We start from the raw sequence: 15,545 nt of genomic DNA on the forward strand, positions 1-15,545 counted from the left end.
ATTCATCTGGCAAGCTTGGTAATTGTGAATTTGGAAAAATTTTGCAAAAGTAAGTATATCTTTATCAAATAATTGCTTTTTATTTCATTAAATACTTATTTTCAGTGGAACCTCAAAAGAAAATACGCAAGAGGGCAAAGCCTCAGAAAAAATGGAGTGAGGAGGAAAACCATTTGGTTCTAGATTATTTACTAGAAAATGTGGAAATTGAGGTAGTTCTTTATACAATTAGCTTTAACTAAACACTTTAATACGTCTTTTTATAGAAACCAAGCGCCCAATTGTACTACCAACAAGTAAGGAAGGGCTAAGTTCGGGTGTCACCGAACATTTTATACTCTCGCATGATCGAGATTTCATTATCCGTCATTTACATAGTTTTCAAATACCGTATTTGTGTAAAGTTTTATTCCGCTATCATCATTGGTTCCTAATGTATGTACATATGTATTATACAGATAAGGCATCAGATGGAATTCAAAAGAGCGTTATATTGGAAGAAGCCGTGGTTGTGAAACGATGTCACCCATATTTCATACATGTCATCAGGGTGTTAAGAAAATATTATATACCGAATTTCATTGAAATCGGTATAGTAGTTCCTGAGATATGGTTTTTGGTCCATAAGTGGGCGACGCCACACCCATTTTCAATTTTTAAAAAAAGCCTGGCTGCAGCTTCCTTCTGCCATTTCTTCCGTAAAATTTAGTGCTTCTGACGTTTTTTGTTAGTCGGTTAACGCACTTTTAGTGATTTTCAACATAACCTTTGTATGGGAGGTGGGCGTGGTTATTATCCGATTTCTTCCATTTTTAAACTGTATACGGAAATGCCTAAAGGAAACGATTATATAGAGTTTGGTTGACATAGCTATAGAAGTTTCCGAGATATGTACAAAAAACTTAGTAGGGGGCGGGGCCACGCCCACTTTTCCAAAAAAATTACGTCCAAATATGCCCCTCCCCAATACGATCCCTTGTGCCAAATTTCACTTTAATATCTTTATTTATGGCAGTAGGCCGATTTTGCCCATCTTCGAACTTAACCTTCTTATGGAGCCAAGAAATACGTGTACCAAGTTTCATCATGATATCTCAATTTTTACTCAAGTTACAGCTTGCACGGACAGACAGACAGACATCCGGATTTCAACTCTACTCGTCACCCTGATCACTTTGGTATATATAACCCTATATCTGACTCTTTTAGTTTTAGGACTTACAACAACCGTTATGTGAACAAAACTATAATACTCTCCTTAGCAACTTTGTTGCGAGAGTATAAAAATTAATTGAAACAACAAATATCGATGCGACTACGGACATGTTGCGCTGCAAGGTCCGGTACTGGAAGCAGATGTACATATGTATAATAAAGCTGAGGAGAGGCGCAAATCGACAGGTGCTGGAATAGACGTTGGCCATGATGTTTCCTCAATAAAAGGTAAATACGGCTATAATGTTAAGTGAAACTTTTTTGGTTTTTTAATAATTCTCCGTTCTTTCAGAAAAACTTTCACAAATGTGTCCGAATTATGAACGGTTTTCGGCTCTATTTGGGATTAAATCCGAAGCCAATTGTGTTGTAGAGACGTGCAACTCTGAAGTGTCACAATACTGCAGCGATTTTGCAGACCTTGTAGAGGTAGTGGAAAATCCAGCCGAATCATCACAATCATCTGCAGAACCATCGGGTTCACTTAACGACAAAGCAGAACTGACAACAGTAGGAGCAGAGGTAGCAACAGTTCCTCCTACCACTCCGTCGTTCCTCGAAAAAGTGAAAAAACGTGCTTCAAAGAATATTCTTAGTGAATTTAAAGATATACAAAAGAGAAGAGAACAGTTTTTTGAGCAACGAATAGAAATTGAAAAAGAAAAGTTAAATTTGAAAAAGCTAAGGGGGTATTCTACTCTAGAATTTTGAAAAATTCGATTTTTTTTCATATATTTAAAGTTTAGACCCTTAAGAACATATACTCCAAAGGATTTTTAAAAGTTAAAATTATTTTAAGAGCTACAGTTACTTTAGTGACGCAGTACCTAGCCCGGTTCGGCCGTATCGAATTTTTTAAACGCGTTTTTCTCAAAACTATTTTTTTCCACACGGTACCGGCATTATCTCAAGTTCTATACAACCGGTTTACTTGAAATGTGTGAACCTTCTTTATATAATCCTTTATCGTTCCTACCAGCATCATGTCAAAATTTTTGTTTTTAATATTTAAAAAAAATTCAGGAATTTCAAAAAAACGTAAAAAATTATTTTTATTTTCAGGCAGTCGCCATTTTTCAAAAAAATGTTTTCGTGTTCCCTGAAATAGGGACTATAACAGCATCCTTACTGATTTAGAATTTCTTTTAGGATCAATGTCACCAGGATGCGCCATTTTACGACACTTTAAAAATTACAATTAAAGATAGAATTGGACAGAAAAAAGTTAAATAAAGATTTTGAAATAAAAAAAAATTGGAGCTAGAGCAAAAAGAAAGACTGGTAATGATTGAACTAAAGTACAAATATAATCTATATGTAACAATTTTATATGTTTTGTATAATAATATTTAAATGGGAGTGGGCCGATTTTTGTTTATATTTTTTTATTTTTTTCATTTTTGAAAATTTTACAATTTTTTTTAATTAATAAAAAATATATAAAAAAAATCGGCCCGCTCCGGGACTAGCAGGGATAAAAAATGACGATTTTACTTAAAAACAAGAAAAAACGTTAACTTAGGTTGCACCGAAGCTAAATACCCTTCACAGGTGCATTTCTGTTAGTAACTATGTGTTCAGTTTGTATGGAAGCTATATGCTATAGTTAACCGATCTGATCAATTTCTTCGGAGATTACATTGTTGCTTTAGAAAATAATATATACTAAATTTCGTTAATATATCTTGTCAAATGTGAAAGTTGTCCATACAAGAACATGTTTCCGATCGTTCAGTTTGTATGACAGCTATATGCTATAGTTAACCGATCTGAACAATTTCTTCGGAGATTACATTGTTGCCTTAGAAAATAATATGTACCAAATTTCGTGAATATATCTTGTCAAATGTGAAAGTTGTTCATACAAGAACTTGATTCCGATCGTTCAGTTTGTATGACAGCTATAGGCTATAGTTAACCGATCTGATCAATTTCTTCGGAGATTACATTGTTGCCTTAGAAAATAATATGTACCAAATTTCGTGAATATATCTTGTCAAATGTGAAAGTTGTCCATACAAGAACTTGATTCCGATCGTTCAGTTTGTATGACAGCTATATGCTATAGTTAACCGATCTGATCAATTTCTTCGGAGATTAGATGGTTGCCTTATAAAATAATATGTACCGAATTTCGTGAATATATCTTGTCAAATGTGAAAGTTGTATGACAGCTATATGCTATAGTTAACCGATATGAACAATTTCTTCGGAGATTACATTGTTGCCTTAGAAAATAATATGTACCAAATTTCGTGAATATATCTTGTCAAATGTGAAAGTTGTCCATACAAGAACTTGATTCCGATCGTTCAGTTTGTATGACAGCTATATGCTATAGTTAACCGATATGAACAATTTCTTCGGAGATTACATTTTTGCCTTAGAAAATAACATATCCCAAATTTTGTTAATAGATCTTGTCAAATGTGAAAGTTGTGCATACAAGAACTTGATTCCGATCGTTCAGTTTGTATGACATATAGGCTATAGTTAACCGATCTGATCAATTTCTTCGGAGATTACATGGTTGCCTTATAAAATAATAAATTCCAAAATTCGTGAATATATCTTCTCAAATGTGAAAGTTTTCCATACAAGCATTTGATTCCAATCGTTCAGTTTGTATGGCAGCTATATGTTATAGTGGTCCGATATCGGCCGTTCCGACAAAACGATATCTTAAAAACTGAGGGACTAGTTCGTATTTTTTCGAAAAGTTCATTCAAAAACAAAAATTTAAAAAAAGATACCCAAAATTCAATTTCTACAAAAGTTATGTCTATTTGAAAATAAAAAAGCTTTTTTTTAAAAAAATCATAACTTTTTTTGAAGTTGGACAAATTATTTTGAAAAAATTCTCAAAAATGTTTTTCAAAGGGTAGAAAAGGATGGATAAGTTTCAGCAAAATCTAAAGGGGTCGGGTTCAAAATTGGTCGATTTGGTATGGAATACCCCATATATAAAAATGAAAAATTAATTTTTGATATAATTGTAATTTTTAATTTAATTAAACAGTATTTGGAAACAGAAAATGATATAACGATTGTCTTTTTAATTTGTGTCTTATATTGTGAAGAATGCAGCATACTAGTATCCATTCTATATAGAACGACAGCTAGCTGTATATCAATCGGGAATTGCTTGCCACTACATTTTTTAAAAACTTCGTCACTTGATATGAGGGTCTACACGCAGTCAATGGTATCCTCTACCAAATCTTCATCTTCACTGAATATGTCTTGAAATGATTTGAAAGTTAGTTCCATGCCCCTCTGTACATCAATTTAAAGTACTTACCAGTAATAAATTTGATCTGCTCCACATAATTTTCAATTAAATTACTGACAATTTTTGATTTTGCACTTTGTTGAGGCATTTCAACTCTTTAATAAAATTGAATCAGCTGTTTCGGAATAAAATTTACCATACTACAGAGGTAGAGCAAAAAGTATGTTCACAGTTAAGCCTTTTAACGAAGTATCAATTAACGAATTACCAAATTAACAGATTTCGGTCTGAAAACTCCTAATATGTTAGAAAGAAATGCACAGGATTGTGAGTGTGTGATGATCGAGTAAATGCTAGTCACCAAATAAGGTATCGAGGAAAAGTATTCAACCATCGAACTTGAATATTGAGAATTATATTTTATTTTATTAACTGATCTAAATATTTAAAGTAAGGAAGAGTGCAACCGAGCATTTGTACTCTCACAATTTTCAAAGACCAAAGGCTGTGAAATACTTTCAGGTGTTCGCAAAACTATTTGAGAGAGATATGAGGTTTAAAACAAGATCCCGACCAATTTCATTCATATTCAGCGCTAAACCACTTTATAATAACATAAAAAGTTTAACGTCAAAATGGATAGAAATCACTATAACGGATATACCGGTGCTATATCCAAGTTCTAGAACATGTTTTCATTCAATTTTATGAATGATTTTATTATAAAATTTTGTAGGAAAAACAAAATGAAATGCGGGAAGCAATCCGAATGTTGACTGTGGCATAGGGCGAAGCTACCTTAGACAAAAGGAAAAGCAAATTTATCAGTTGAACAAAATGTTCTCAGAGGGACAAGAAGGTGTGAACGACAAAGAGCGTGGCAGACTCACAAGCCCGTCAAGAAAAGATGAAAATATTAATAAAGTAAAGAAAATAGTATTGGCAAATCGTCAAATCACCAGCTAAACGTATCAATTGTCTCGTGCCATTCAGGTCGCTGGGAATTTTGCGCCAAAGTTTATGGTTATGAAGTGGAAACCAAAGCTCAATCATCCTAATTGAAACTGCCGCATTAGCTAAGAACAAAAAATGTTAAATGTTAGGCTAACAATTTTCTTCGTTTGTAGAGGCATCGTGCATCAGGAGCTCTTGCCAAAGGATCGTACGGTCAATAAAGAATATTAACTGGAAGTTATGCGCAATTTGTCCTGATTAGAATGATTAGATGTAAGAAAAAAATTTGCTTTTGCACCATGATCACGCGCGAGTTACATTCCTATACTCTAAACACCTTGTAATAATATATACTTATGTATGTATATAGTAAATGCTTAATAGCTCACTAACATAAAATTAGGTTCCACATTAGGCTTAGTTGCGGAATAAGAGAGTGAGCGTATTTCGGGTCTGCTAACGCCATCTCAACTAAAAACATAAATGCATACATACATATATATATAAATAAGTATATATAAGTAAATAAGCTAATGTCGAACGATAATACAGTTAAGCCTAATATTAGAAGCTAACTAACTAAGAATGTCAGTACAGTTAGCATTAGAATAAGGAGTATGTAAATTAATAAGGAATAGAGAGCTAGTTAGTCTTAAGATTCAATTCAATAAAGGCGGTCGTAGAAAAAAAAAGCCTAAGCTCCTTTTTTTCGGAAACTATAACTGGCGCAGTCGGGTTAACTTTGATCAAAAGATCAAAGGAATCGAATCGTATTGCCGAAAATATTTAAAAAGTTTAATTAATAAAAACAAAAGCGAAAATAGTAAAAAAAAAATTCTATAAAAAACGAAACAAAAGTGCAGTTTAAAATAAATAGGAAGTGCGAAGATAGTAAAAATCTTATAAAAAACGAAACAAAAGTGCAAAAATTTTAAAATAAATACTTAAATATACATTTTACAAAAAAAAGGAAAGTGCGAAAATAGCAAAAAATTCTATAAAAAACGAAACAATAGTGCAAAAAGTTTAAAATAAATGCTAAAGTATACATTTTACAAAAAAAGTGAGCGTGAAAATAGTACAAAAATCTATAAAAAACGAAAGCTCCAGTGAAAATTAAAAAAAAAAAAAACAATAAAAACTTTTTTTTGGTGAAAATCGAACTCAAATTTCCAAAAAAAAAGAAAACGAAAGCTACAGTGAAAAAAATTAGAAAATTTTTTGTTGAAAATAAGTGAAAATAAAGCATTAAACAAAAAGCATTAAAATCTTGAAGGAAAAGAGAAGCGAAATAAGTGCTAAAAAAGAAAAAATTTACAGAAAGTTACAAGTCGTCCAAAAAGTGCTAGTGTCACGTATCACAAAGAATGAGTACAGTTTCGACAAAGATTTAAGAAATTCACAGCTTGCAACAGTAACAACGGAAATTACGTTTGCCGTAAAAAGTACAGTATCGACAAAGCTAAAATTTACAGCTTGCAACACGCGTTAAAACAGTAAGAACGGAACTTGCGGTATATACATATATTCATATATGTATATATAAAGCACAGTTTCGGAAAAAGCAACTACATTTTTTAAAACCGTTTTGTGAACCGCCACAAAAAAAAAAAAAAAAAACAGCAAGTTAAAAACAAATATTTTTGCGGAACCAACAAAACCAATTCACAGTTTAAACAAAAAATATTCACACGCGAAAAATATTAGAAAAAAAGAATTGAAATATTATTAATGTGTCAAAAAATATATATATATTTAAAAAAACAAATAAATAAATAAAACGAAAAAAATATTAAGAAAAAGAGTTAAAATATTTTTGTGAAAATTAAACAATTTAACAAGTATTAAAAAAAAAAAAAAAAAAAAAAAAAAAAAAATTTCTAAAACATAAAAGTGTATACAGTTACGGACAACCGAATTTAACCATCAAAATAAAACAAAACACGCCAAGTAATACTGGTTATAGTGAAAATATTGAAAACAGAAAAAAATATAAAAATAAAAGTTAATGAAAAATTTCTAAAAGCAAAGGCTATATATACAGTTACCCGAAAAATAATAAGGACAGCGGCCTAGAAATAATTAAGCTCATGTGCATCCAGAAATAGAAACAAAATACATATAAAAAAGTTTCGACAACGTTTAAAAGACTTCTAAACAAAAGGAGAATACATCTTTACTTTTCCACAACTGGTCCAAAAAGAAATACTCCGCGGACCACATCTTCAAACCACAATTAAAACGACCTATTTACAACTACTACTACAATGGAGAATCTAAACCAAACCATCGCCGAGCTGGAAAGAGTTATCGCAAGGCAAGAAGAATTGCTACAAACCCAACAACAAGAAATGCAACAACAACATGCTCAACATCTACTACAACTACAAATAAACCAACAACCACAATTCTACAGATTTCACATGTCACCAAGGGACATCATGGATCAATTCCGGAGAATGAAGCCACTAGACGACCATCATAATCCAAAAGCATTCATTAAAGCGGTCGAAACCAACATTTCTCTCTGCGGCACAGACCAGGAACTCGTCCAACATTGTATCAACATTATAGCAAACGAAAAAATACTGGGCACCGCTGGAAAAAGAACAAGAGAACTGGAGGACAACTCATCGTGGGAAGCGATTAAGGCCAAAATTCTACAAGGATCTCGTCCGAGGAAGACATACGCAGAGGTATTCAATTTTTGTAGGACGGTCAAAGTAAGTAATCTTAATGAATTATTTATAATTTTTGAAAAATGTAAGGCAGAAATAAATGAAATATACATATTTGACCCTTTAAAACCGGGCATTTACAAACCTGAAAATGTAGATAGGGACCTTGTTGATATACTGTTAGAGAAAATCGATGGGCCTATAAGGGCACATATAACCGAAACGGAAACATTAAATGATATAATAGTAAAATATTCAAAGTTAAAATTGCTGCAGGACAAAAGAGCGATAGATTATAGACATCGAAAGTATGTCGATAAAAACAAAACAAACTACGAAGGTTTCAAGAAAAATTATAGATCTTACGAACATAATAAAATTTCAGACAATAGACAAACCAAATCAACAAACGACAATAGACAACAAAGCGGGAACAATAACAATTACATACGTAATACAAATTTTAATCGTAACAATTACAACAATCGGAATAACTACGATTACGGGTACAACAATTCTACAAATAAAATACAACCAAATTTACCGAGACAAACTAAAAGCTCTCATATGAGCGTCGATTACAATCCAAGTACAAGTCGTTTGTCCAATAATTCAAATTTGATGGAAATTGGCAATGGTGAAGAAAAAGAAGTAAATTTTTTAACACCGCCTCAAACCCTCAACTCCCCATAATAACAGTAACAATAGGAAATCACAGAATTAAATGTTTAATAGATACAGGTTCAACAACTAGCATCATAAAACCAAACGCCCTATTCGAAAATTTTCAAAAGGAAAAACTTTCCAAACCGTTATGCTATGGAACTATCAACGGAATTAATGAAATAAAATATAAAATTGTAACACCTTTTCCGAAAGAATTTAACGTCTTAGGTACTTTATCATGGAAAGTAATAGATTTTAACAGCAACAAATACGAAGCTATTATAGGACAAAATTTTCTTATCCCTTTTAAAGCTAAAATTGATGTAGAAAACACGTTTATTAATATATTAGGAAACATAATTTATTTTGATCAACGAATTCCTTATGGAAAAACGGAAATTTGCGCACTCGAATTCAGTGATATGAAAAACTTAAACTTGAATCATTTAAATATCGAAGAAAGCCAATCGATAAAAGATCTATTACAAGAATTTAACGAATTATTTTTCAAAGAAGGAGATAAACTTTCTTTTACGCATGAAATCAAACATCAAATTTTTACAACAAACGATAGACCCATTTATTCGAAAATTTATAGGTATCCACAAGTTCATGAATTAGAAATACAAAAACAAATAAAAGAAATGTTAGAACATAATATAATTAGAGAAAGCAACTCTGCTTACAACAGCCCTTTGTGGATAGTCCCCAAAAAAGCGGATGCAGACGGAAATAAAAAATGGCGTATCGTCGTCGATTACAGGAGATTAAATGAAATTACTATTAGCGATAAATTCCCGATACCTAATATCGATGGTATCATGGATAAACTAGGTAGAGCACAATATTTTTCCTCTATCGATCTCGCGAAAGGATTTCATCAAATACTGGTAGATGAAAAAGACAGGAAGAAAACAGCGTTTTCTACTCCGTTAGGACATTATGAATTCTTAAGAATGCCATTCGGTCTTAAAAATGCCCCATCGACATTCCAACGTCTTATGAACTCAGTACTTCGAGATTTCATAAACAAGATATGCGTTGTATACTTAGACGACATTTTGATTTTTAGTACTTCTTTGTCAGAACATATAACTAATATGCGGAAAATTTTTACAAAACTAAAACAAGCAAAATTGAAAATACGTTTAGAAAAATGCAGTTTTTTAAAGAAAGAAACAGACTTTCTAGGTCATATACTAACTCCTGAAGGAATAAAACCAAATCCAAATAAAGTTGAAGTTATCCAAAAATTAAAGTTACCAATTTCTCAAAAGCAAATAAAATCTTTCTTAGGCATTACCGGCTTTTACAGGAAATTTATAAAAGACTATTCTAAAATAGCTTATCCTATGGTCGCATATCTGAAAAAAGATGCAAAGATTAACGTTAATAACCCAAGTTATATAACCGCTTTCGAAAATTTAAAAAATATTATTACAAATCCCCCCATTTTAAGGTATCCAATTTTTACAAAAAGATTTAAATTAACTACAGACGCTAGCAACTTTGCTATTGGCGCAGTTCTCACACAAGACGACCACCCAATTTCATATGCTTCACGCACATTAAATACTCACGAGAAAAACTACTCAACCATCGAAAAGGAACTATTAGCAATAGTGTGGTCAGTAAAATACTATAGACCCTACTTATATGGAAGAGAATTCGATCTAAAAACAGATCACCAACCACTTAAATGGCTACAAAAGAAAAATTGTGGTAAGGATATAAATCCAAGACTTCAACGTTGGCTGGTACAATTAGGAGAGTACGATGCAAAAATCGATTATATAACCGGTAAAGAAAATAAAATAGCGGATTTTCTGAGCCGAATTAACAGTGATGAAATAAACATGGTGAATTCCGAAAATTTGGGAATGACCCTTAACAAAATGTTGCAAATAAAAGATTTAAACGCTGGTGAACAACAAGACCAAACAATGCTTTCAATAGAAGTCCAAACTAGCCATTCTCATGAAGAAAATCTTTATAATCACTTTAACATTCTCAATACAGTCGTAAATCGTTTCAAACAGCAATTAATTTTAGTTCAAGCAAAAGAAAAAGAAGTAGAAAATATTTTCAAAAACATTTTTATCGATATAGGAGATATTAACTCTCACAACGTTATTAATATTATAAATAAACATTTTGAAAAAGGTAAGATCGCTATATATTTTGAACTTAATGAAGAAAAACATAATGAAGTAGAACAAATACTTTTAAATTCTTTCGCAAACAATCAAAATATTTCTTTTGTAAATTGCACAAACTTTGCCAAAGATATCGAAGATGAATACGAACTAAAGAGACAAATATCGTTTTTCCATAAAATCGAAGTAGGACATTCAGGCATTATTCCAACTTACGAGGGAATGAAGCATAAAGTATATCATCCAGAACTAAAAATTAAAATCCATGAAATAATAAATAATTGCGACATATGTAATGGTGGAAAATATGATAGAAATCCGATCAAAGCTAAATTTCAAATTACCGAAACACCAAATACAGTTAATGAAATTGTTCATATAGATACTTATGTTAACAGTAAACAGTCATTTATAATATTCATCGATAAATTTTCAAAACATGTTATTTCTTTCCATTTACCCGATAGAAATAGTCTAACGATCATAGATAAAATTAATGAATTTTTGTCAATTAAAGGCCATATAAAAAAGTTTGTTTTCGATAATGAATTTAATTCAAAACCAATCCGGGAATTTTTAAATAGAGAAAATATAGAATTTCATGCCACTAAACCACATAGTCATACGGGAAATTCAGATGTAGAGAGAATAAATAATACCCTTACCGAACGTATAAGAACCCTAAATTTAGAAGAAAAAGTTCCAATTACCATCCAAATGTGTAAAGCCGTAAAACTTTATAACAATTCATTTCATACCACAATAAAAGCTACTCCTTTAGATGTTCAAAACAACAAAGTTAATCATAGCATAATTAAAAATCGGTTAGAAGAAGCAAAATTGAAGATCATTTCTAAACATAACACAAGAAAGGAAAATTACCTAGAAAAAAGGAGAGAATTTCATTCGAAATTACAAAAGCGTTAGACACAAAGAAGAACCAAAATTTATTAAAAGAAATCTAGAAAACGTACATACTTCAAATATTAAACGCCCTTTTAAATTTGCAAATGACAACAATCACAATATAACTCTAACGACAATTAGCCCATTTTAAAACAAAAATCTATCCCCTTCAGTGTAATGCGCAATATATATCTTTTAAAAGAAGATAAAAAAACTAAATATACATTTTTTTTTTAATTCCGGTTATATGTATATAACCTATATTCCCATCGATCGTCTCAATTTTAATAAATATATACTTACCATTGTTGAAAATAAAATTGTAAAAATATAAAACAATAATTACCTATCATAATTTATATTAATATTAATATAAAACAACGTTTCTTTTGTTTAAGCACTATACATATGTACATAGATACGCTACGCTATTAAAATCATATTTAAAACAACTCCAAATTAAAAATGTTTACAATTTACATATTTATAAAAAAAAAACTTATTTTATCTATTGAATTAATTAAAATTTAATAAAATTATTATATATTTTTGTAATGAGATCCAGGAGAATCTCAAATCAAAGGGTGGAGGAGTTACATTCCTATACTCTAAACACCTTGTAATAATATATACTTATGTATGTATATAGTAAATGCTTAATAGCTCACTAACATAAAATTAGGTTCCACATTAGGCTTAGTTGCGGAATAAGAGAGTGAGCGTATTTCGGGTCTGCTAACGCCATCTCAACTAAAAACATAAATGCATACATACATATATATATAAATAAGTATATATAAGTAAATAAGCTAATGTCGAACGATAATACAGTTAAGCCTAATATTAGAAGCTAACTAACTAAGAATGTCAGTACAGTTAGCATTAGAATAAGGAGTATGTAAATTAATAAGGAATAGAGAGCTAGTTAGTCTTAAGATTCAATTCAATAAAGGCGGTCGTAGAAAAAAAAGCCTAAGCTCCTTTTTTTCGGAAACTATAACTCGCGAGTTAAGGAACGTATTCCTTATACACTGTACTAGTAACAAACATTAAAACAACCTTGAGTTGGAACAATTGAAATGCACTATCACTACAACAAACAATCCTAAACAAATAAGTATCAAAACAACATTGAGTTTGTATCATTGTATAAACCTGTACCACAACAACCTTATCTTAAAACAAAGCAAATGTATCTAAGCAAACAATAGTGGTACTCATTTAACGTCGCAATTATAGAAAAATAGTAAATTTGCAATATGGCAACAACCCAAGTTAAATGAGCGCTCTTCGGCAACTGTGGCAGTATTACTATAAGTATGTTATTTTTTCATTTGTAGGTAATAAAAAATGCCGAGAATCAGTAATAAATAAAATCTTTTGAACTTATTGGAAGTAGCAGCGTTAAATGATTTAATGATTATTGAATTCTTTTGTGAGGACAATGGTATGTATTTAAATTAAATTGGTTTTATTTTAAATGACTACATTTTTTGTTTTGCAGAAGAGAGGAAAAGTAAAGAAGATGAAATAATGGAGGACCTGATGCATGTATTGGCTTTAGAATACAGATACAGCGTACAATTTATTCAAAATAGTGTATCGAAATCCAGGGCATATTTAAATGAATTCTGATGGGAACTTGATGAAAACCGATTCAAGAAGATCACACGTGTCACTTGGAAAACTTTCGATGCTATTTTGGATCTAATAAAGGGAGACGATCTTTTCAACAAAATTCGGTCGGGCAAACAATTTCCAATTAAAACGCAACTGGCAATTGTGTTGTATCGCTTAGGCTCTAGCGATGAAGGAGCTACTCTTTCGAAGATTGCAGGTTTATTTGGAATCAGTGATGGTGGTGTCATTCAGGTCAGAATTCGTCAGTTTTCCTCATAATACCTGAACATGTTTTTATATTTTAGAATTTAACTGAACGAATATTTAATGCGTTGTTGAAATACAAGGACCAGTATTTATTTTGGCCAAATACGGAAGAACACAAAAAGCTCGTTTTAGAAACTTCGAGTGAGTTACCTAACTGCATAGGATACGTTGATGGTACCGAAATTCCATTGGCGGAAAAACCGTCACAGGACCCAGAAGCGTATTTTTCATTAAAACATATTTACTCCGTTAAGGCACAAGCCGTGTGCGCTCATAGATTACAAATAAGGCACTTGATGTTAGGCTTTTCAGGTAGCGTTCATGATGCACGTATTTTTAATAACAGCGAATTGTCCATTGAAGCACATACATTTTTTGGAGAAGGTGAATGGATTGCAGGTGACAGTGCATATAAATTATCGAGTACTGTTATAACGCCATTTAGAGAATATTCCAGAAATTTAACACTAAGCCAAAGGAATTCTTTTAACAAAACATTCAGTCGATATAGAATTCGAATTGAACATTGTTTTGGAATGCTGAAGGAAAGATTTGGTAGTTTAAAAGGTTTAAGGCTTCAAATAAAAAATGAAAATGGTATGAGAAAAGTTAACAAATGGATTCTCTGTTGTGTATTGTTACACAACTTTATACTCCAACAAGACGATTATTTCGATTACCAACCTGAGAAATCGGAGCACAGTATTGAAGAGTCGTTATGGGAACCAAATGCTCGTACCAATGAAGTGGAGATAAGGCGACGACAAATCTTTGAACAATTGTTTTAATCAATAAATATCTTAATTTAAAAATTCTTTTCTTATTTATTTTTTCAAATAAAATTCAATTTCTTTAAATAAACAAGTAACATAAATTATTTGACTAGAAATAACTTAATACGGATAAAGTAAAAAAAGCAAGGTGGACCATATTCACTAAATCACTACAAGTAAAACAAACCAACAAATGTATTAGGCAGAAAGAGTCAAAAAGGAAAAAATGTTATATTGGAATACAGATGATTACATTTTGGCAACTTATGAGCTATTTAAGCTTTTCAATCGTTCGTGTTCCAATCTGACTTTTTCCATTTCTACTCCTATTTCTTTCTCCAACCGTAATTTCTGCAATTGAAAATTGTTTTCCTTTCTCTCTTTTTCAAATTCCAATTTTTTCGTTTCTAGTTCCAACTTCTTATTTTAGATTTCGAAAAGTAATGAAAATGGATTTGAATTGCTATGAGATCTTTTCATATTTCTTCTAGGTGTAGATGTGCATGCAAAATTAGCGGACGGACTAACTACTTCATCTGCAGACGGATACATAATAACGGACGGACTGGGTAACGGACTCGAAGAACTAGTGTCGGGGTCTATCTCTGGGGTAATATATTCTACTCGTATATATGTATCGTCCAACGCTGACACCAACTCTGTTGATTGATAAATCGCTGGTGGCTGAACACTTATGCGACGTGCAAATATCACGTGAAGGTCTTCATAAAAAGGACATATTCTTATTGTATTATACATATGTATGTATATACACACACACATATACATATATACAAACTTCTATAACTCTAAGTTTTTTTGTGTATTCTGGTGATTGTTGCTGTATATGTATAAAATTGCTTAGATTCCGATCCTCTGGTTGATTTTTGCAAGTTGCAAGAGTATAAAATGTTAGGTTACACCCGAACTTAGCCCTTTCTTACTGGTTTATTTTTACTCAAGTTACAGCTTGCCCAGACAAACAGATGGACCGACAGACAGTTTCTAGGAATTCAGTCGTTTCGTCATTCTAATCATTTATATATATATACATACATATGTATTTATACAATATATA

At 31.4% G+C, this 15,545-nt stretch overlaps 1 long non-coding RNA gene across 1 annotated transcript; it reads right to left on the minus strand.

Annotated features, from left to right (window-relative positions):
• Positions 1-4,192: 4,192 nt before the first annotated feature.
• On the minus strand, positions 4,193-4,672 carry LOC126764538 (uncharacterized). The gene is made up of 2 exons (XR_007668057.1): positions 4,517-4,672; positions 4,193-4,457 (listed from the first exon to the last, which is right to left on the minus strand). It is a non-coding gene; the product is annotated as an uncharacterized LOC126764538 (long non-coding RNA).
• Positions 4,673-15,545: the final 10,873 nt, after the last annotated feature.

This window comes from Bactrocera neohumeralis, chromosome 2 (assembly GCF_024586455.1).
Source record: "Bactrocera neohumeralis isolate Rockhampton chromosome 2, APGP_CSIRO_Bneo_wtdbg2-racon-allhic-juicebox.fasta_v2, whole genome shotgun sequence".
NCBI classification, from domain to species: Eukaryota; Metazoa; Arthropoda; class Insecta; order Diptera; family Tephritidae; genus Bactrocera; species Bactrocera neohumeralis.